The sequence below is a fragment of the Bombina bombina genome, chromosome 3, assembly GCF_027579735.1.
Source record: "Bombina bombina isolate aBomBom1 chromosome 3, aBomBom1.pri, whole genome shotgun sequence".
Classification (NCBI taxonomy): domain Eukaryota; kingdom Metazoa; phylum Chordata; class Amphibia; order Anura; family Bombinatoridae; genus Bombina; species Bombina bombina.
The window spans coordinates 740,556,385-740,580,715 of NC_069501.1; the positions used below are offsets into that span (position 1 = coordinate 740,556,385).

General features: G+C 38.4%; 1 protein-coding gene across 1 annotated transcript in view; it reads right to left on the bottom strand.

The window, feature by feature from the left end:
• TCEANC (transcription elongation factor A N-terminal and central domain containing) overlaps nt 1-5,827 on the bottom strand; it is a 40,528-nt gene extending 34,701 nt beyond the window's left edge. The window contains exon 1 of the mRNA XM_053704873.1: nt 5,726-5,827. The gene's annotated coding sequence lies outside the window, so the exon portion shown is untranslated. The remainder of the gene's footprint in view (nt 1-5,725) is intronic.
• Nucleotides 5,828-24,331: the final 18,504 nt, after the last annotated feature.

The following is a 24,331-nucleotide window of genomic DNA, read 5'->3' on the forward strand; positions in this document are numbered from 1 at the left end:
GCATGAAGGGTAAGCCCCCGATCCGGGACCGGATCTAGTAGGGGGCAGACTTTCTCTCTTTGCTCAGGCTTGGGCAAGAGATGTTCAGGATCCCTGGGCACTAGAAATAGTCTCTCAGGGTTATCTTTTAGAATTCAAGGAACTTCCTCCAAGGGGAAGGTTCCACATGTCTCGCTTATCTTCAGACCAGATAAAGAGACAGGCATTCTTACATTGCGTAGGGAATCTATTAAAGATGGGAGTGATACACCCAGTTCCAACAGTGGAACAAGGTCAGGGGTTTTACTCAAACCTGTTTGTAGTTCCCAAAAAAGAGGGAACTTTCAGACCAATTCTGGATTTAAAAATTCTAAACAAATTCCTCAGAGTTCCATCGTTCAAAATGGAAACCATTCGAATGATTTTACCAACAATCCAGGAGGGTCAATACATGACTACCGTGGATTTAAAGGATGCGTACCTACATATCCCTATCCACAAAGATCATCATCAGTTCCTAAGGTTCGCCTTTCTGGACAAACATTACCAGTTCGTGGCTCTTCCATTCGGTTTAGCCACTGCTCCCAGAATTTTCACAAAGGTGCTAGGGTCCCTTCTAGCGGTTCTAAGACCGAGGGGCATTGCAGTGGCACCTTACCTAGACGACATCCTAATCCAAGCGTCGTCCCTTTCCAGAGCAAGGGCTCATACAGACATTGTATTAGCTTTTCTCAGGTCTCACGGGTGGAAGGTGAACATGGAAAAGAGTTCCCTGTCCCCGTCTACAAGAGTTCCTTTTCTGGGAACAATAATAGATTTTGTAGAAATGAAGATTTTTCTGACAGAGGTCAGAAAATTAAAGCTTCTAAATGCTTGTCAAGTTCTTCAATCTATTCCTCAGCCTTCCATAGCTGAGTGCATGGAAGTAATAGGTCTAATGGTTGCAGCAATGGACGTGGTTCCTTTTGCTCGAATTCATCTAAGACCATTGCAACTGTGCATGCTCAGACAGTGGAATGGGGATTATGCAGACTTGTCTCCCCAGATTCAAGTAGAGCAGTTTACCAGAGACTCACTACGTTGGTGGTTGACTCAGGATCACCTGTCTCAGGGAATGAGTTTCCGCAGACCAAAGTGGGTCATTGTAACGACCGACGCCAGTCTATTAGGCTGGGGCGTGGTCTGGGACTCCCTGAAAGCTCAGGTTCTATGGTCTCGGGAAGAGTCTCTTCTCCCGATAAACATTCTGGAACTGAGAGCGATATTCAATGCGCTCCGGGCTTGGCCTCAACTAGCGAAGGCCGGATTCATAAGATTTCAGTCGGACAACATGACGACTGTAGCTTACATCAATCATCAGGGAGGAACAAAGAGTTCCTTGGCGATGAGAGAGGTATCCAAGATCATCAAATGGGCGGAGGATCACTCCTGCCATCTATCTGCAATTCACATCCCAGGAGTAGACAACTGGGAGGCGGATTATTTGAGTCATCAGACTTTCCATCCGGGGGAGTGGGAACTCCACCCGGAGGTCTTTGCCCAGTTAACTCAATTATGGGGCATTCCAGACATGGATCTGATGGCGTTTTGTCAGAACTTCAAGGTTCCTCGCTACGGGTCCAGATCTAGGGATCCCAAGGCGACACTGGTGGATGCATTAGTGGAGCCTTGGTCGTTCAACCTAGCTTATGTGTTTCCACCGTTTCCTCTCCTTCCCAGGCTCGTAGCCAGGATCAAACAGGAGAAGGCCTCGGTGATTCTCATAGCTCCTGCGTGGTCACGCAGGACTTGGTATGCAGACCTGGTGAATATGTCATCGGCTCCACCATGGAAGCTACCTTTGAGACAGGATCTTCTAGTAGAAGGTCCATTCGAACATCCAAATCTAGTCTCTCTGCAGCTGACTGCTTGGAAATTGAACGCTTGATTTTATCTAAGCGTGGGTTTTCAGATTCAGTTATAGATACTCTGGTCCAAGCCAGAAAACCTGTGACTAGGAAAATTTACCATAAAATATGGAAAAAATATATCTGTTGGTGTGAATCCAAGGGATTCTCTTGGAGTAAAATTACAATTCCTAAGATTCTTTCCTTTCTCCAAGAGGGTTTGGATAAAGGGTTGTCAGCGAGTTCTCTAAAAGGACAAATATCTGCTTTGTCTGTTTTGTTACACAAACGCCTGGCAGCTGTGCCAGATGTACAAGCTTTTGTACAGGCCTTAGTCAGAATCAAGCCTGTTTACAGACCCATGACTCCTCCATGGAGTCTAAATTTAGTTCTTTCAGTTCTTCAAGGGGTTCCGTTTGAACCTCTACATTCCATAGATATTAAGTTACTATCTTGGAAAGCTCTGTTTTTGGTTGCTATTTCTTCTGCTAGAAAAGTTTTTGAATTGTCTGCTTTGCAGTGTGATCCACCCTCCATGCAGATAAGGTTGTTTTGCGTACCAAACCTGGTTTTCTTCCAAAAGTGGTTTCCAACAGGAATATTAACCAGGAAATAGTTGTTCCTTCTCTGTGTCCGAATCGAGTTTCGAAGAAGGAACGTTTGTTACACAATTTAGATGTCGTCCGTGCTTTAAAATTCTATTTAGATGCAACAAAGGATTTCAGACAGACTTCATCTTTATTTGTCGTTTATTCTGGTAAGAGGAGAGGACAGAAAGCTACTGCTACCTCTCTTTCTTTTTGGCTGAAGAGCATCATCCGATTGGCTTATGAGACTGCCGGACGGCAGCCTCCTGAACGAATTACAGCTCACTCTACTAGAGCTGTGGCTTCCACATGGCCCTTCAAGAACGAGGCTTCTGTTGATCAGATATGTAAGGCAGCGACTTGGTCTTCTCTGCACACTTTTGCCAAATTTTACAAATTCGATACATATGCTTCTTCGGAGGCTATTTTTGGGAGAAAGGTTTTGCAAGCCGTGGTGCCTTCCGTTTAGGTAACCTGACTTGTTCCCTCCCTTCATCCGTGTCCTAAAGCTTTGGTATTGGTTCCCACAAGTAAGGATGAAGCCGTGGACCGGACACACCAATGTAGGAGAAAACAGAATTTATGCTTACCTGATAAATTTCTTTTTCCTACGGTGTGTCCGGTCCACGGCCCGCCCTGGCTTTTAGTCAGGTTTCAAATTTTTTTCTTTCTATACACTACAGTCACCACGGCACCCTATGGTTTCTCCTTTTTCTCCTAACCGTCGGTCGAATGACTGGGGGGCGGAGCCAGAGGGGGGGCTATATGGGCAGCTTTTGCTGTGCTCTCTTTGCCATTTCCTGTTGGGGAAGAGAATATTCCCACAAGTAAGGATGAAGCCGTGGACCGGACACATCGTAGGAGAAAGAAATTTATCAGGTAAGCATAAATTCTGTTTTTATAAAAGAGATTATATATATATATATATATATATATATATATATATATATATATATATATATATATATATATATATATATTACTTTTGTTTGCCATGGACTTAATACGGATGTTGTGTTTCTGTTGCATATTTACTATTAATTTAGCAGTCAAGAATGTGAATAAAATAACTTAGAATCACATTTAACAACAATTCCATTCTTATTACAGTATTCTCTACCATGAGTCTGCGTCTTCCATCCTATTTGATGCTATTATTAATATCTACCCAAACTATGCATAACTATAAGACAGTGCTTGATAAATCTGAGAAGCCACAGCTTATACAATTTTCCATGCTGGCTTCTAACTTTTTGGTTTAATCTACATATATTAATATATTTTTTATTGGCCTCTAATTATTTGTTACTTCAATGCTGTACAGGGAAACCAAAGCAAGCTCTAAATAAATATGACTCAATTGCATACCCCTACCCAGAATCCCCTTCACCAGTGGAAACACTGTTTGGTGAGCTTTTCTGCTAGATCATTTTCTACTGTGTCACTATACTCACAATTAGGTATTAAGAAGCTTTTATAAATAGCAAAATTCATATACAATGTATTGTCAGACCTACCATTATGAATGTGCAATCATTTGCAAATCAGGCAATGTAAGTGAAAGATATTTACCATAATATAATTCTTGATTTCTCTATCTTAATTTATCATTGATAAACTTCAGTGTTAAAAATGGTTTTAAAACTGTAATAGTTCTTTAGAAATTGAATAAAAGTCTCAAAAGCTCATTGAAGGATGCTCTCATAACTGAGGAATCAGATGTTAAAAACATGATGTTGGTTTATGATGCTTTTGATAAATATGAACAATTTTGCATTTTCAGATGTTCTAATTTTAGAAAATATAGTAACTCTGTATTTGAAGTTTAATAGTTTTTTAAATCTTTGTTGGCTGATTATTTTATTACGATTTTAAAACTTCTAATTTGACAAGAGACAAAATTTACACTTGTTGCAGATTTTTTTTAGCCTGGATGATAACACTTTCTAAATTTTTCATTTAAACTTATTTTACTGTGATCTGGAAAACACAGTAACATGATAGCATTACAATGTTTAGAGAAAAACTAATATTTACTAGTGGTCAAAAAAATTGCAGCAAGTAATGCACATTGTGGTCTCATTTCAAGAATTAAAATAGTTTGTAATTAAAGGGACAGTATACTGTAAAATAGTTTTTCCCTTAATGTGTTTACAATTGCTTTTTTACCAAATACAGAGTAATAAAATTATGAAAATTAGCTTTTTAAGGCTTATTTGTGTATATTAAAGCTCTGATTTTGTGTTTTGAAGCCACAGCCTAATAAAATAGGTTGAGCTTGTAGGTATAATCAGATCTCATTACTGTATCACATTGTGCACATATACCTGCTTCTTTATCTTATATCTGTTCATAAAACAATCACCAGTACTTTTAGAGAACAATGGAAAATCCACATTGTATTACCTTATCTCTGCTATAGCCTACTGGGAGTGTAATTTCTTCTGCTGGCTATGTTTACAAAGCTTATCTATCGCTTGGACCTGCGGCCACAAACTTTCAGAATAGGTGGGGATACCACATGCTAAATCAACTATTTCAAATTCCATATAAGAGTAAAGGAGCTACTTGTAAACAATTTAATACACTCCAGCAGGTAAAGTGGATCATTGGGAACAAATTAAAGGGGAGAAATTTTTTGAGTAAACTGTCCCTTTAACTAAGGATTTACTGAATTTATCAAACTCGGATTGTAAATTTAAGTGTTGAATAAGTGCACAGTTGACAATGAGGCTTTGGTTTAATGTAAACCTGGGCAGTTAAAATACCTAATACAATCAAAAGGCAGATACGTAATAGTTATATTTTATTTGTTGTTTATCTGCCCCATCTATTATTCATTACTCTTTTTATTGTATTGTGCTGAATAAACCTACTTTAAGGCAACTACTTTGTACACAGATTACAAAATAATGACTGTATGACACAAATACAACTAAGTTGAATCAAATATTATAAAGAAGTATATGAAGCTGTTTATAAAAAAAACAAAGATATACTGACGGTTAGCATCACAATTACAAAATAATAAAAGTTTGACCAAAATAACATAGCACACAAACACAATTCAGCATGTGGCGTTTTACAACCTGGTGTTGCCTATAAGTATTTGTATATTTCTTGATCCTACCTAGGTAAAAAAATAAATGTATCAACAATTGTACTTATGCCACGCCTGGAGCATGTAAGAGCTCCCCTTAGAGACAAAAGGGATGAATTACTATTACTTCAGACCACCCGAATCAGTATTTACACCCAAGCTGCAGAACCCACCTGAATTTGCTCAGGACAAGCCGGTAATGATGTCACAATCATTGAACGTTCATAGGCTATCCGAAGCTACAGTTGTGAGAAGGATCTAGCTGCAGACTGGAGCTCCACTCTAGACAGGAAACATGTGACCTCCACTCAAAGCTTTTTTTTCTTTGCTTTTTTTTTTTTTAATTAACTTTAATGTAACAAACAACCTATAGACAATCATTCTGAAAATAAAACATTTTGCAGCTTTCTTGTTCCTTATGTTCATTCACAGTGGTTTATGCTGATTGTCATTTATAAGGTAGCCACTGTGAATGAGCATTGAGAACAAGAAAGCTGCAAAATGTACAAGGCTGAAGTGGTCTTCTTATTTAGTCAGCTTCTTATTCTGACTGCAACTGATTGCAATTTGCAAAATAAAGATATCTACAGTTATTTTTATTTTAAATAAAATTATACACTTTCCAAAAACCTAAACAAAATTACATTTTATAAAAAAAATAATCTTATATTGCAATAAACAGATGGCAAACATAGCATAATTTTGAGTAACTGATATTTTAAATGGGTTAAAATCTTGTGGGCCACTCATTTATATGTGGATATATACAGGGCTTGAACCCCATCATACTAGGGTGACCACATTTCCAAACTGCCATTCAGGGACCCCCCCCCCCCCCAATAAAAAAAAAAAAAAAAAAAAAAAAAAACTGTGGTCACCACTTTAGACTTTAGGTGATGTACAATGTACACATGCTTTCATAAAGTTACTTAGAGCGGCATACTTTTTACATCACCCATCTCATCAGGGAATCAAACCACCTTTTTAAATTTATATCATAATGAAAAATATTTTTTTGTATGGTTGATGATAAAATAAAAATGTCATGAATATACTAATTAATTAGTATAATTTAACTATGCTATGTGTGAATATGATGAAAGTTGCAACGTCTAGTAGTTCTAATCTATTCTTACCCATCTGAGACTGAGTCTGCTATAATAATAACTCTTCTGCTGAATCTGCTCTGCGCACGCTACTCTGCTGAGTCTGCTCTGTGTGCTGCTCTACACAGTGCAGTCTAGCTTAGATATTGCGCAGCGCCCGCCACCAGGATGTTCTTCTCCTCCTGTGTCCTCCAGAAACATACCTGACATCATCCCGCTAGCTGCTCAGGCAGCACGCCTCTCTCCTGGCTTCGCTGCGTCAATCCCCGGCGGAGTCAGAGAGTCTGTTTGACAGATGGCCATGGCGGCACTGGAGGGCAGCCATCCATTCCGGGACACTGCATTGTCCCGCAATGATGGTGCCCGGGACCAGGGACAGACCTGCAAAATGCGGGATTGTCCCGGGCAGTCCGGGACATGTGGTCACTCTACTCATACAACAGACATGTTATCAGCCTGGCCCAACACTCTTTATGGCAAATAAATTGGTGACAACCTTGTTACTTCATGTATTTTGTAATCCCCCAAAAAAAGAAAACCTCTATTTGGCACACACTTAAACACATAAGTAGATCCGCAGAAAGGGAGCAAAAAAATAAATAAAACAACTTTTACTGTCAAATCGTTCAGGCTCTAAGAAAGCCCAGGTGAAATGTGCGTAAGGCGTTCGCCTGTGTGTGAGTAATCTGGACTTGGTTATACTTTTTTTGTTTGCTCCCTGTGATTGATATACAGGTAATTCTGGTCATTCCTTAGTCACTGCAAGCTATACCTTTTTCACAATAATTGTAAGCAGTTGTCTACCAAGAGATAGTCTAATAAGCCCCACCCTTCACCCACATTTGTGGGTAGCACCAATCATAGTCAGTAGTTTTTTAGGGATCTTTTTCTATCTCGGGGGACATCTTACAATGGGCCTCTGACAGTGTTGGAATCTGCTTAATTTTGCAAATTTAGAGCCTCAACAATTATTGTCTTATTTTGAAATAGACAATTGTAGTGTGTTTAATCCAGATGCTCCAATATTTGTATTTTAATATTTGACAGTAAAAGTTGTTTTATTTTTTTGGCTCCCTTTCTGCGGATCTACCTATGTGTTTAAGTGTGTGCCAAATAGTGGTTTTCTTTTTTCTTTTTCTTTGGGATTACACTGTATACCAACCACTATGGCACCCCCTGCACTCCCCTAAGGAATATGAGTGTATGGGTTATAGATAAGGCAGTAAGATGAATAAGGCAGTTCTATACCTATCTCATTGATCTACACTTCATATATTTTACCTTTTCTGAATAAGTAACTGGTATTTTAAAAGGGTTAAAATCCTTTGGGCCATTAATTTCTGCATGGATACATACACGGCGTGAAGCCCTACATAGGATAAACATGTTTTCAGCCTGGCACAATGGTTTCTATGGCAAAAAAACTATTACCAACCTTGCCACTTCATATATTTGACCTTTTCTAAATAAATAACTGGTATTTCAAATGGCTTAAAATCCTTTGGGCTACTCTTTACTGTGTGGATATTTATTTATAAAATATTTTACCAGGAAAGATACATTGAGATTTCTCTCGTTTTCAAGTATGTCCTGGGTACACAAAACATTGTATTGATACAATGGGTACAATAAAATACAAAAACAATAATAATATATACACGATATATGCACAAAAATAGAACAGGTAGGAAATATATAATCAACAATGACAGGTGCATTCTGTTTTGAGATATGTAGAGAGGGATCTCTTAAAGGCTATTAGGCATGGGGAAGATTTGAAAGTGTGCGCGAGGTCGTTCCCATAATTGTGGTGCTCTGTAGGAAAAGGAGGATCGAGCTGTTTTCTTTTTGTATTGAGGCACGCTAAATAATGTGCTGGTACTGGATCGGAGGTTATAGTAGGTGGGAATAACCGGTGAGAGCATACTGCTCAGGTAGGGTGGGAGCTTCCCAGAAAAGCTTTTAAACACAAGGCAGGAAAGATGGAGGGTTCGTCTGGATTCCAGCGACAGCTAGTTTAGTTCTTTTAGCATGTCACAATGGTGGGCCCTGTAGTTACATTGTAGCACAAAGCGGCAGAACGAGTTATACAATGTATTAAGTTTATTAAGGTGAGTTTGTGGTGCAGGTGCATATACTACATCCCCATAATCCATGATTGGCATCAGCATTTGCTGTACAATCTTTTCCTTTACAGTAGGGCTGAGGCAGGATTTGTTTCTGTACAGGGCACCTATTTTTGGATAAAGTTTAGATGCCAGTTTTTCTATATGGAGGCCAAAAGATAGATGGGGGTCTAACAACATACCCATGTATTTAAAAGAGTGGTCTGCGGTCAGTGTGCAATTTGATTTTGTTTTGATGCATAGATGGGAATTTTGTAGTTTGTGTAGTTTAGGTCCCATTCCAAAGATCATTGTGACAGTTTTGTCAGTGTTTAGGAAGAGTTTGTTTTTTTGAGATCCACTTTTCTACCTCTGTGAACTGGTCTTGGAGCACTGCTTCAAGCTGCGGTAGATCGGAATTGTTTGCATAGATTAGCGTGTCATCTGCATACATGTGTACAGTTGAGGATTTGAAGACATTAGGCAGATCATTTATAAATAATGTGAATATCAGGGGGCCGTGAATGGAACCTTGGGTAACACCACACGTGACTGGGAGAGGGAGGGAGTCGCTATCAGAAATGGAGACATATTGTGATCGATCCGATACATATGATCGAAACCAGGTTAGCGGACGATCACCAATACCTGAGTTTTTTAGTTTGAGCAGTAGTATGTCGTGGTCTTCTGTGTCAAAGGCCTTTGCAAAATCAAGGAAAATAGCTCCAGTTAGGTCTCCTTGTTCCATTCCAGTTTGTATGTCGTTGCAAACTTTTAGGAGGGCAGTTGTGGTGGAGTGATTTGTACAAAAACCTGATTGATCAGGGGTCAAATAGTTAGATTGTTGGTAATATTCACATAATTGCGTATGGACGCATTTTTCTAAGATTTTTGACAATACTGGTAGCAATGATATTGGCCGATAGTTAGAAACCAAGGTTATCTCCCCACTTTTATGGATAGGCACTACTCTTGCAGTCTTCCAGAGTTTGGGTATGTATCCAGACACCAAGGATTTGTTAATTAGGGTTGTGACAGGTTTAGCAATTGCTGGCGCACTAAGCTTCAACAGCATTGCTGGGATTTGATCAGGTCCAGACTGGTTTTTCATTTTTATATATACCGGGAGTGAGCCCCTTCATAGGATAAATATGTTCTCAGCCTGGCCCAACGCTTTTTGTAGCAAACAAACTGGTGCCAACGTTGCCATCTCATATATTTTTAAATTTATGAATAAGTAACTAGTATTTTAAAAGAGTTAAAATCCTTTGGACCACTCACTTCTTTGTGGATATATACAGGGTGTGAACCTCTCCATAGAATAAACATGTTCTCACCCTGGCCCAACCCTTTTTGAAGCAAACAAACTGGTGACAATTGAATCTTGTCACCTCATATATTTGACATTTTTCTAAAAAGGAATCAGATATTTTAAAAGGGTTAAAATCCTTTGGGCCCTCATTACTGTTTGCATATATACAAGGAGTGAGCCCCTTCATAGAATAAACATGTTTTCAGCCTGGCCCAAAGCTTTTTGTAGCAAACAAACTTATGCCAACGTGGTCATCTCATACATTTACCTTTTCTGAATAAGTAACTGGTATTTTGAAACACAATTCTGTGTTGATATATACAGAATGTGAGCCCCATCATAGGAGAGACATGTTGTCAGCCTGGTCCAACGCTATTTATGGCAAATAAACTGGTGCCAACCTTGCCACTTTATATATTTTACCTTTTCTAAGTAAGTAAATAGTATTTTAAAACGGTTAAAATCCTTTGGGCCACTGATTTCTGTGTGGTTATATAGTGTGTGAGCCCCTTTGTACAATCCAAGTGTTTTCAGACTGTCCCAAAGATTTATATGGCAAAGAAATCCTTTCAAAATAGCAGTAACTTATTTAGAAAAGGTAAAATATGTGATTTGATAAGATCGGCACCAGTTTGTTTGTCATAAAAAGCGTTGGGTCAGACTGAGAACATGTCTGTGCTATAAAGGGGCTAATGCACTGTACATATCCACACAGAAATGAGTGGCCCACAGGATTTTAACCCTTTTAAAATACCACTTATTCAGAAAAGGTAAAATATATGAAGTGGCAAGGCTGTCACCAATTTGATTGCCATAAAGAGCGTTGGGCCAGGCTGACAACATGTCTGTCCTATGAAGGGTTCATGCCTTGTATATTCCACACATAAATGAGTAGCCCAAAGTATTTTAACCTTTTCAAATGACCAGTTACTTATTCAGAAAAGGTAAAATATATGAGATGGCGAGTTTGGCACAAGTTTATTTGCTATAAAAATCATTGGGCCAGGCTAAAAACATGATTATCCTATGAAGGACTTCATGCCGTGTATGTATCCACACAAAAATTAGTGGCCCAAAGGATTTTAATCCTTTTAAAATACCCGTTACTTATTCAGAAAAGGTAAAATGTATGAAGTGGCAAGGATGGCACCAGATTGTTTGCCTTAAAAAGCGTTGGGTCAAGCTGAAAATATGTCTATACTATAAATGGGGTTAAAGCCCTGTATATATCTACACAGAAATGAGTGACCCAAATAATTTTAACCTTTTTAAAATACCAATTACTTATTCAGAAAAGGTAAAAGTGGCAAGGTTGGCACCAATTTGTTTGCCATAAAGAGCGTTGGACAAGACTGATAACATGTCTGTCCCATGAAGAGGCTCACGCCTTGTATATATCCACACATAAATGAGTGGCACAAAGGATTTTAACCCTTTTATAATATCAGTTACTTATTAGAAACAATCAAAATTATGCTATGTTTTCCATCTGATTATTGCAATATAAGATTTTTTTTTATAAAATGTAAGTTTTTTTAGGTTTTTGGAAAGTGTATTATTTTATGTAAAATGAAAATAATGCTAGATACAGACATCCCAACCTACAAAAACTCATTTCAGGGAGGTGGCTACACCCGGTACTGCGCCGCCACTCCACCCCCCTCCCAGTTATATATTGGACACCTTGAAACCCTAAATAAGATAGAGACTTATCATTAAAGTAGCTTCCTGCTAAAGTCACATTAAAAAAAAAGTAGCTTTATTGCACAACCACATACAACAAACCTATTTTCCTGTGATCGTACGCTTGTTGAATGCTTAAATATTTTAGAATACGAAGTTTAATTATGTGCAGTAAATAAGATATTATTTGTGTTTTATTTTATTAAAATCAGTGGGGGCTTTTTGGTTACTGATGCATGCTTTAAGGGTTCTATAACGTCCCAGCAACTAAAGGCATTCCTTAAAGAACCACTTTTCCGGATTTGGGCCACATTGGATCATGGTACTTGGGGTTTCAGGGAGATTGCATTCCATTTGCTGGCATCGGGGAGCCGCTATTACAATCAGGGAGACTCCCTGAACTTCAGGGAGAGTTGGGATGTCTGTAGATATCTTTATTTTGCAAATTGTAATCAGTTGCAGAATAAGAAGCTGCCTGAATAAGAATCCAACTTCAGCCTTGAAAATTTTGCAGCTTTCTTGTTCTTAATGTTCATTCACAGTGGTTACCTTATAAATGACAGTCACAATGGTTACATTATAAATAACAATCAGCATAGTCCACTGTGAATGAACATTAAGAACAAGAAAGCTGCAAAATGTTTCGTTTTCAGAATGATTGTCTATAGGTTGTTTGTTACATTAAAGTTGATTAAAATAAAAAAAAGATTTGAGTGGAGGTCGCATGTTTCCTGTCTAGAGTCAGTGGAGGTCACATGTTTCCTGTCTAGAGGGGAGCTCCAGTCTGCAGCTAGACTACTTTGACAGTTGTTTGCAGCTATGACGCACAAATGATTGACGTCTTATCTGCCCAATCATAAACAAGGCATTCAGTAGGTTAGAAGTCGCAGGCTTTACGCGTCATATAATGGATATTTGCTTTGCAGTGTCGCAGGCTGTAAGTGTCATTAGGAGATTTAGTAGTACGCTATACCAGAAAAATGCTGTGCAGGGGAGTATCGTTATATATAAATATATATTTGAAAACGGCTGCATAGAAAACTTCCAAAACAAAGAATGGAATTTACTGTATACATATTAATATGCTCGCAGACTAAATTAAACTCGCTATATATTCAGATTTTTTATTCATTAATTTAACGTTAGAATGCTGAGAATTATACCTAATGACAGCTTTTCGTGATTAAAAAAAATCCTAATCATTGTAATTTCACAACGATTAATTATTTGGCTTAATTTACAAAACCGTTTACTACATATGCGTATAAGAAAAAGAGAAAGGTAAATAAAAAACTATCTAGAGTTTAATCGACCAAATAAGCAACTGTTATGCTCCTGAAAATAAAGTATGGGAGGAAACAAGAAAGGACAACAACAGTGTTAAAGTGTAGAACAGGGTGGGTGAGATATAAAACTTTTTTGCGCTACCTTTTAGGGTAAGCCTTGGCTCCTAGGATATTTTCCCCAGAAAATATCTTATTTAGGTGTACAATAGGAATGGAAGTTTTAGGAGTGTGAGGTGAAAATAAATGCTAAAACCACTGTAGTTAAAAATTATGAATAAGATTAAGAATGGTGAAAATAAAATAAAAAATCAAAAATAATGATGAAGAACCAGTATTTAAATATTACACTGGACTTGGTTGGAAAAAGAATTTAATTTTATTAGCCCAATAAAGTTAAAGTTAAAATATATACATTTGGCTATAGATATGAATAAAAAACCTCTATATATGACAGAGCTAATTAATAAAAAGATGCCTATATAAATAAAAAAGCCTATATACGCTAATTGTAGGTATTTCATTTTATGATAATTTGTGCAGGTGCCAAAGCTCCTGCCACCCCCAGGGGTACATTTATCACAGTTTGAGAAATAGGTTTTATGCTGTTTGCCCCCTCTCTCTTCTGTATAGGCAATTTCAGTTAAAGGGACATTAAACTGCTGAGCACAGCTACAAAAGAATAGTAACTAGTCACTGTTGTTGTATTTAATCCTGTTCCTGCAGCTCTTTTCAAATCAGTTTTCCTGTTTTAATAGCTTAAAGGTGCCAGATACTGAAGCTCCGCCCCTACAAAAGGGGTTAAATACATTGGTAAAGTATCTTTTGGGAGCTCCAGGCAACTGTTGGGTTGTGTGACTAGTGGAGTTTCTGCTCTGGACCAGTGGCAGCTCCTGGGCAGTACTTTAATTATGGGTTTTACTCCTTTTGCAGAGGTTAAACATATAGATTTGCAAGGTTGATAGTTATAAAATTGCATGCTCTAAAAATCTTTTTACTTTAATTGCCATTTAAGATGAAAAAAATTGCATTTCCTAAAAATTGATCATGTTTAGCCAAGACTACACCCAAAAAGAATTCTACCAACCTTCATGAAATTTTGCTGGGTGGTAGATCTCACTTGTGATTGGAGAAATAAATCCCCATATTCACATATCCCCGGAAACCTAAGCAGATAGCTTCACTACCTGTGTACTTTACCCACCTGCAGTATAATAAACATAGGGATATTGTATCATCTTATGTATCTTGCTCACTGAGTATGAAGGTATTAATGTGTTGCATTCAGAAGATTTATTTTCACTGTGTCTTCAGATCAACAAAGATTGGAGAACACATTTTGCATTTACTGCTGCTCATGGCTGCTATAATAAATGATCACTTTGTTACTTATCCTACAATTTCAAGCTTTTGTCAGTTATTCTTGCTCACAGCATTAACAGCAGTCTTATGATGATCTTTGCTTCCACTACAGACTCACTCAACATCTCTATATAACAGTGGAATCACAAACTAACATGACGTTATGTGTGTTTTAATCACATTCGCCTAGATTTAGAGTTGGGCGGTAGCCGTCAAAACCAGCGTTAGAGGCTGGTTTTTACCTCCCGCTGGTATTTGGAGCCAGTCAGGAAAGGGTCTTACGCTCACTTTCCAGCCGCGACTTTTCCATACCGCAGATCCCCCTACGCCATTTGCGTATCCTATCTTTTCAATTGGATCTTTCTAACGCCGGTATTTAGAGTCGTGGCTGAAGTGAGCGTTAGAAATCTAACGACAAAACTCCAGCCGCAGAAAAAAGTCAGTAGTTAAGAGCTTTCTGGGCTAACGCCGGTTTATAAAGCTCTTAGCTACTGTGCTCTAAAGTACACTAACACCCATAAACTACCTATGTACCCCTAAACCGAGGTCCCCCCACATCGCCGCCACTATTAAATTTTTTTAACCCCTAATCTGCCGCTCCATACACCGCCGCCAGCTACGTTATCACTATGTACCCCTAATCTGCTGCCCCTAACATCTCCGACCCCTATATTATATTTATTAACCCCTAATCTGCCCCCCACAACGTCGCCGCCAGCTACCTACAATAATTAACCCCTAATCTGCCGACCGCATCTCACCGCTACTATAATAAAGTTATTAACCCCTAATCCGCCTCACTCCCGCCTCAATAACCCTATAAGAAATAGTATTAACCCCTAATCTGCCCTCCCTAACATCGCCGACACCTAACTTCAATTATTAACCCCTAATCTGCCGACCGGAGCTCACCGCTACTATAATAAATGTATTAACCCCTAAAGCTAATTCTAACCCTAACCCTAACACCCCCCTAAGTTAAATATAATTTTATTCTAACAAAATAAATTACCTCTTATTAAATAAATTAATCCTATTTAAATCTAAATACTTACCTGTAAAATAAACCCTAATATAGCTACAATATAAATTATAATTATATTGTAGCTATTTTAGGATTAATATTTATTTTACAGGCAACTTTGTATTTATTTTAACCAGGTACAATAGCTATTAAATAGTTAAGAACTATTTAATAGTTACCTAGTTAAAATAATTACAAATTACCTGTAAAATAAATCCTAACCTAAGTTACAATTAAACCTAACACTACACTATCAATAAATAAATTAAATAAACTACCTACAATTATCTACAATTAAACCTAACACTACACTATCAATAAATAAATAAAATACAATACCTACAAATAACTACAATTAAATAAACTAACTAAAGTACAAAAAATAAAAAAGAACTGTTACAAAAATAAAAAAATATTTACAAACATTAGAAAAATATTACAACAATTTTAAACTAATTACACCTACTCTAAGCCCCCTAATAAAATAACAAAGACCCCCAAAATAAAAAAATGCCCTACCCTATTCTAAATTAAAGAAGTTCAAAGCTCTTTTACCTTACCAGCCCTGAAAAGGGCCATTTGCGGGGCATGCCCCAAAAAATTCAGCTCTTTTGCCTGTAAAAAAACCATACAATCAGCCAATAGAATGCGAGCTCAATCTGATTGGCTGATCCAATCAGCCAATCGGATTGAACTTGATTCTGATTGGCTGATTCCATCAGCCAATCAGAATTTTCCTACCTTAATTCCGATTGGCTGATAGAATCCTATCAGCCAATCGGAATTCGAGGGACGCCATCTTGGATGACATCCCTTAAAGGAACCGTCAGTGAAGATGGATGTTCTGCGTCGGCGGGATGAACATGGATCCGGAAGAAAGAAGATCGAAGATGCCGCTTGATAGAAGACTTCAGCCGGATCATGGACCTCTTCAGCTCCCGCTTGGATGAAGACTTCAGTCGAATCATGGACATCTTCAGCCCCCCGCTTGGGCTTGGATCAAGACATCGGAGGAGCTCTTCTGGATCGATCGGTGAACCCGGCGTGGTGAAGATAAGGTAGGAAGATCTTCAGGGGCTTAGTGTTAGGTTTATTTAAGGGGGGTTTGGGTTAGATTAGGGGTATGTGAGTGGTGGGTTGTAATGTTGGGGGGGGAGGTATTGTATGTTTTTTTTTACAGGCAAAAGAGCTGAATTTTTTGGGGCATGCCCCGCAAATGGCCCTTTTCAGGGCTGGTAAGGTAAAAGAGCTTTGAACTTCTTTAATTTAGAATAGGGTAGGGCATTTTTTTTATTTTGGGGGTCGTTGTTATTTTATTAGGGGGCTTAGAGTAGGTGTAATTAGTTTAAAATTGTTGTAATATTTTTCTAATGTTTGTAAATATTTTTTTATTTTTTGTAACTTAGTTCTTTTTTATTTTTTGTACTTTAGTTAGTTTATTTAATTGTAGTTATTTGTAGGTATTGTATTTAATTTATTTATTGATAGTGTAGTGTTAGGTTTAATTGTAGATAATTGTAGGTAGTTTATTTAATTTATTTATTGATAGTGTAGTGTTAGGTTTAATTGTAACTTAGGTTAGGATTTATTTTACAGGTAATTTTGTAATTATTTTAACTAGGTAGCTATTAAATAGTTCTTAACTATTTAATAGCTATTGTACCTGGTTAAAATAAATACAAAGTTGCCTGTAAAATAAATATTAATCCTAAAATAGCTACAATATAATTATAATTTATATTGTAGCTATATTAGGGTTTATTTTAAAGGTAAGTATTTAGATTTAAATAGGATTAATTTATTTAATAAGAGTTAATTTATTTCGTTAGAATAAAATTATATTTAACTCAGGGGGGTGTTAGGGTTAGAATTAGCTTTAGGGGTTAATACATTTATTATAGTAGCGGTGAGCTCCGGTCGGCAGATTAGGGGTTAATAATTGAAGTTAGGTGTCAGCGATGTTAGGGAGGGCAGATTAGGGGTTAATACTATTTCTTATAGGGTTATTGAGGCGGGAGTGAGGCGGATTAGGGGTTAATAACTTTATTATAGTAGCGGTGAGATGCGGTCGGCAGATTAGGGGTTAATTATTGTAGGTAGCTGGCGGCGACGTTGTGGGGGGCAGATTATGGGTTAATAAATATAATATAGGGGTCGGCGGTGTTAGGGGCAGCAGATTAGGGGTACATAGGTATAATGTAGGTTGCGGCAGTGTACGGAGCGGCAGATTAGGGGTTAATAATAATATGCAGGGGTCAGCGATAGCGGCGGCGGCAGATTAGAGGTTAATAAGTGTAAGGTTAGGGGTGTTTAGACTCGGGGTACATGTTAGGGTGTTAGGTGCAGACTTAGGAAGTGTTTCCCCATAGGAAACAATGGGGCCGCGTTAGGAGCTGAACGCTGCTTTTTTGCAGGTGTTAGGCTTTTTTTCAGCCCAAACTGCCCCATTGTTTCCTATGGGGGAATCGTGCACGAGCACGTTTTTGAAGCTGGCCGCGTCCGTAATCACCGCTGGTATCGAGAGTTGAAGTGGCGGTAAATTATGCTCTACGCTCTTTTTTTGGAGCCATTCTGTGAACTCTAAATACCAGCGGTATTTAAAAGGTGCGGCCAGAAAAAAGCATGCGTAGCTAACGCACCCCTTTGGCCGCAAAACTCTAAATCTAGGCCATTCTGAGTGCATAATAATGTATAGCCAAAGACACAAATGATCTGAAAAGGAATTTCAGGATAGTAAATATTTGGCATTTTATTGTTGTTTATGTGTGTGTTTTTTGTTAACACAGCTGTTTGATACATGATGATAATCCTGTCCAATATTCCAGCTCTGTATTTTGTGGATGAATTTATGCGATTCTGGAAATGGTAAAACTATGCATTCTTAACATCTGTACAGTGTACATGATTTGGAGAATCAGCTAAGTATTGTGTCTTTCATTCCTATACAGACTGGGACCAAAATTAGGCCTGTGTATTTAAAGGGAGAACAGCCTATTTGCAGTCTGAAATAGAGGTGACAGAGGGTGCTAGGGTTACTATTTGTCCTCAATAAACAACAGGAAGATCAGTGTATGGTAAATGTTAGATCAAACCTCTGGCCTACAGCCACTTGGATTCCTTCATCATAGCATCTCAGATCAGACCCCTGACCCTGCAGCCTCTCTATAATCTAATCAACAAATACTCCAGAGCTCCAGCGAAACAAAGTGGACTTTATTGCAAGTGTGGGGGATGCCCAAGAAAAACAGCAACGTTTCGGGTTGACAATTAACCCTTATTCATGCTAACACACAGTTCACATCAAACTATTTAAATGATTTGTGCAAGGCGCCAAAAAACATTGCTCATGCACCACCTAATACATCTTAATATGTTTAGAATATATATACTGTATATACAAAATGTATACAGAATAAAATGTGGATACAAAAATACAAGCAAATTGTTTCAATAATAACCTTAAAAGAATGTTAAAAAAAATACAATAATGTATCGGTTACATATTTGGAGGCTAATGATGCATGCGCAACTGGCAACATCGACGAACGCGTTACAAACGCAATTATAGTATAGATGAGGTTAACATGCAGGATCTGGGAGGGGGGTTTGGGTATTGAGGGGAGGCAACTATACTACAGAAAAAAGAGTATTATATATTTTTTGTAAACATGTTTTGCCTCTTTTGCAGCAAACTGGTTACTGGCAGACAGCTGCCAGTACCTAATATGGCCGCAAATAGGTAAAGGGGGAGGGTTAGAGAGCTTTTTTGGGGGGATCAGGGAGGTTGGGAGGTAAGGGGGATACTACCCTGCAGAAAATATATAATTAAAAAAAAAACAAGTTAAAAAAAAAAAAAACTTTTATTTTTCTACTGGCAGAAAGACTTTCTGCCAGTACTTAAGATGGGGGTGACCTTTGGGGGGTGGGGGAGGGAAGAAAGCTGTTTGAGAGGGGTCAGGGAGGGATCAGGGAGTAAAGTGTGTCAGGTAGGAGGCTGGTCTCTACACTAAAGCTAAAATTAGCCCTACAAACTACCTAATTAACCCCTTCACTGTTGGGCATAATACAAGTGTGGTGCGCAGGGGCATTTAGCGGGCTTTCAAATGACCTAAAAGCAATGCCAAAGCCATATATGTCAGCTATTTCTGAACAAAGGGGATCCCAGAGAAGCATTTACAACAATTTGTGCCATGGTTGCACAAGATGTTTGTAAATCATTTCAGTGAGAAACCTAAAATTGTGAAAAAGTTAGTTTTTTTTTTATTTGATCGCATTTGGCGGTGAAATGGTGGCATCAAATATACCAAAATGGGCCTAGATTAATACTTTGGGTTGTCTACTAAAAAAAAAAAATACAGCTAGATTACGAGTTTTGAGCGCTAAAGGGATTTTAACGACCGCCACAAAGGCGGCGTTATTACACCTCCCTATATCGCTAGTATTACAGGTTTTAAAAAAGCAGGCTTGTGCGGCCGAAATGGTTGCATTGAGCTCCATACAGCCTCGAAAACAAGCGCTGCTTTGACATGCTCGTGCACGATTTTCCCATAGACATCAATGGGGAGAGCCAGCAAAAAAAAGCCTAACACCTGCGATCGTGGAAACAAAAGCTCCGTAACGCAGCTCCATTGATGTCTATGGGGAAAAAGAAAATAATGTTTAAACCTAACACCCTAACATAAACCGAGAGTCTAAACACCCCTAATTTGCTGCCCCCAACATAGCCGCCACCTACATAAAGTTATTAACCCCTAATCTGCCACCCCCAAAATCACCGCCACCTACATAATGTTATTAACCCCTAATCTCCCGCCCCCAACATCGCCGCCACCTACATAAAACTATTAACCCCTAATCTGCCGCTCCCGATGTCACCGCCACTATACTAAAGTTATTAACCCCTAAACCTCTGGCCTCCCTCATCACTTCCACTAAATAAATCAATTAACCCCTAAACCTAACCCTAACGTAACCCTAAGCCTAACCCTAACACCCACTAACTTTAACAAAATAAAAATATAGCTAAATTAAACTTACAATTATTAACTAAATAAACCTATTAACCCTAAACCGCCAGCCCCCCCCACATCGCAACAAGCTAAATTAAACTATATTAGCCCCTAAACCAGAGCTTTCCAAACTTTTCATGTTGGTGACACACTTTGTAGACCTACATAATTTCACGACACAGTAGTTCAGTTGTACTAGCAAACAGGAGGTTAAACTAACTTGTTTTAAGAGATACGGACACATACATAAATTATATAATAACAAAATGCATTTACAAGTAACAGGATGTATGTCCAAGAATTAAAAAAAAGTTTAATAACACCAATAGCTACTTACTATTTTAATGGGATGTATGAGATTGATGGGATGAACACAGTTTCTGAATATTTGGTGTAAATTTAGGTAAAGACACTCACATTTTATCATCAAGCATTTTTAAGCTTCCACTTCCTATCCATATATCAAGAGCAGGAGCAGCAATGCACAAAAAAATGTCACTGACTTCTGCTCAGCGTTTAAGCTGCCACCCTCAGAGCTCTGTGAGTCCGACTGACTACTGCCCGCCCTGCAAACACACTGCTGTCCCACTCACTGACTACACGTGCAGTCAGGAGCCAATGTGCCGCCAAATCCGCCAATGGTAATAGTTTCAGTTCCCACTGAGCTGTGCCAATTGGTTAAGATGATCTGTGACCCACTAGGTATCAATCACGTGTCAATCATGTGATATGCGTAGCAGGAAGGTGGAAAGTCAGAAAACAAAAAACAATTTAAAAAAAAATGTAAATTAAAAAAAAAATTGTGCTGAAACAGGGACACACCTACACACTGCTGCCGACACACTAGTGTATCCCGACACACAGTTTGGAAAGCACTGCCCTAAACCTAACCCTAACCCCCCTTAAAAAAGTTTAATAACACCAATAGCTACTTACTATTTTAATGGGATGTATGAGATTGATGGGATGAACACAGTTTCTGAATATTTGGTGTAAATTTAGGTAAAGACACTCACATTTTATCATCAAGCATTTTTAAGCTTCCACTTCCTATCCATATATCAAGAGCAGGAGCAGCAATGCACAAAAAAATGTCACTGACTTCTGCTCAGCGTTTAAGCTGCCACCCTCAGAGCTCTGTGAGTCCGACTGACTACTGCCCGCCCTGCAAACACACTGCTGTCCCACTCACTGACTACACGTGCAGTCAGGAGCCAATGTGCCGCCAAATCCGCCAATGGTAATAGTTTCAGTTCCCACTGAGCTGTGCCAATTGGTTAAGATGATCTGTGACCCACTAGGTATCAATCACGTGTCAATCATGTGATATGCGTAGCAGGAAGGTGGAAAGTCAGAAAACAAAAAACAATTTAAAAAAAAATGTAAATTAAAAAAAAAATTGTGCTGAAACAGGGACACACCTACACACTGCTGCCGACACACTAGTGTATCCCGACACACAGTTTGGAAAGCACTGCCCTAAACCTAACCCTAACCCCCCTTAACTTTAACATAATCAAAATAGAGCTAAACTAAAGTTACAATGATTAACTAAATAATACCTATTTAAAACTAAATACATACTTACCTGTGAAATAAAACCTAAGCTAGCTACAATATAACTAATAGTTACATTGTAGCTAGCTTAGGATGTATTTTTATTTCACAAGTAAGTTTGTATTTATTTTAACTAGGTAGACTAGTTAGTAAATAGTTATTAACTATTTACTAACTACAGGGAGTGCAGAATTATTAGGCAAATGAGTATTTTGACCACATCATCCTCTTTATGCATGTTGTCTTACTCCAAGCTGTATAGGCTCGAAAGCCTACTACCAATTATGCATATTAGGTGATGTGCATCTCTGTAATGAGAAGGGGTGTGGTCTAATGACATCAACACCCTATATCAGGTGTGCATAATTATTAGGCAACTTCCTTTCCTTTGGCAAAATGGGTCAAAAGAAGGACTTGACAGGCTCAGAAAAGTCAAAAATTGTGAGATATCTTGCAGAGGGATGCAGCACTCTTAAAATTGCAAAGCTTCTGAAGCGTGATCATGAAACAATCAAGCGTTTCATTCAAAATAGTCAACAGGGTTGCAAGAAGCGTGTGGAAAAACCAAGGCGCAAAATAACTGCCCATGAACTTAGAAAAGTCAAGCGTGCAGCTGCCAAGATGCCACTTGCCACCAGTTTGGCCATATTTCAGAGCTGCAACATCACTGGAGTGCCCAAAAGCACAAGGTGTGCAATACTCAGAGACATGGCCAAGGTAAGAAAGGCTGAAAGACGACCACCACTGAACAAGACACACAAGCTGAAACGTCAAGACTGGGCCAAGAAATAGCTCAAGACTGATTTTTCTAAGTTTTTATGGACTGATGAAATGAGAGTGAGTCTTGATGGGCCAGATGGATGGGCCCATGGCTGGATTGGTAAAGGGCAGAGAGCTCCAGTCCGACTCAGACGCCAGCAAGGTGGAGGTGGAGTACTGGTTTGGGCTGGTATCATCAAAGATGAGCTTGTGGGGCCTTTTCGGGCTGAGGATGGAGTCAAACTCAACTCCCAGTCCTACTGCCAGTTTCTGGAAGACACCTTCTTCAAGCAGTGGTACAGGAAGAAGTCTGCATCCTTCAAGAAAAATATGATTTTCATGCAGGACAATGCTCCATCACACGCGTCCAAGTACTCTACAGCGTGACTGGCAAGAAAGGGTATAAAAGAAGAAAATCTAATGACATGGCCTCCTTGTTCACCTGATCTGAACCCCATTGAGAACCTGTAGTCCATCATCAAATGTGAGATTTACAAGGAGGGAAAACAGTACACCTCTCTGAACAGTGTCTAGGAGGCTGTGGTTGCTGCTGCACGCAATGTTGATGGTGAACAGATCAAAACACTGACAGAATCCATGGATGGCAGGCTTTTGAGTGTCCTTGCAAAGAAAGGTGGCTATATTGGTCACTGATTTGTTTTTGTTTTGTTTTTGAATGACAGAAATGTATATTTGTGAATGTTCAGATGTTATATTGGTTTCACAGGTAAAAATAAATAATTGAAATGGGTATATATTTGTTTTTTGTTAAGTTGCCTAATAATTATGCACAGTAATAGTCACCTGCACACACAGATATCCCCCTAAAATAGCTAAAACTAAAAACAAACTAAAAACTACTTCCAAAAATATTCAGCTTTGATATTAATGAGTTTTTTGGGTTCATTGAGAACATGGTTATTGTTCAATAATAAAATTAATCCTCAAAAATACAACTTGCCTAATAATTCTGCACTCCCTGTACCTAGTTAAAATAAATACAAACTTACCTGTGAAATAAAACCTAACCTGCCTTACACTAAAACCTAAAATAAAATAAAAAATAAACACTAAAATTACTAAAAATAAAAATAACTAAATTACATAAAAAAACAAACACTAAATTACAAAAAATCAGAAACAAATTATCAAAAATAAAAAAAGAATTACACCTAATCTAATAGCCCTATCAAAATACCCTCCCAAATAAAAAAACCCCTAGCCTACAATAAACTACCAATGGCCCTTAAAAGGGCATTTTGTAGGGCATTGCCCCAAAGAAATCAGCTCTTTCACCTGTAAAAAACAAACAAACACCACCCCAACAATAAAACCCACCCAAAAAAAACTTAAAAAAAACCTAACACTAACCCCCGACGATCCACTTACAGTTCTTGAAGTCATGCTTGAAGGATCCATCCAGCCGGCGAAGTCATCATCCATGCGGCAAGAAGTCTTCATCCAGACGGCCTCTTCTATCTTCATCCATCCGGCGAAGTCCTCATCCAGGCGGCAAGAAATCTTCATCCAGATGGCATCTTCTATCTTCATCCATCCGACGCAGAGCGGGTCCATCCTT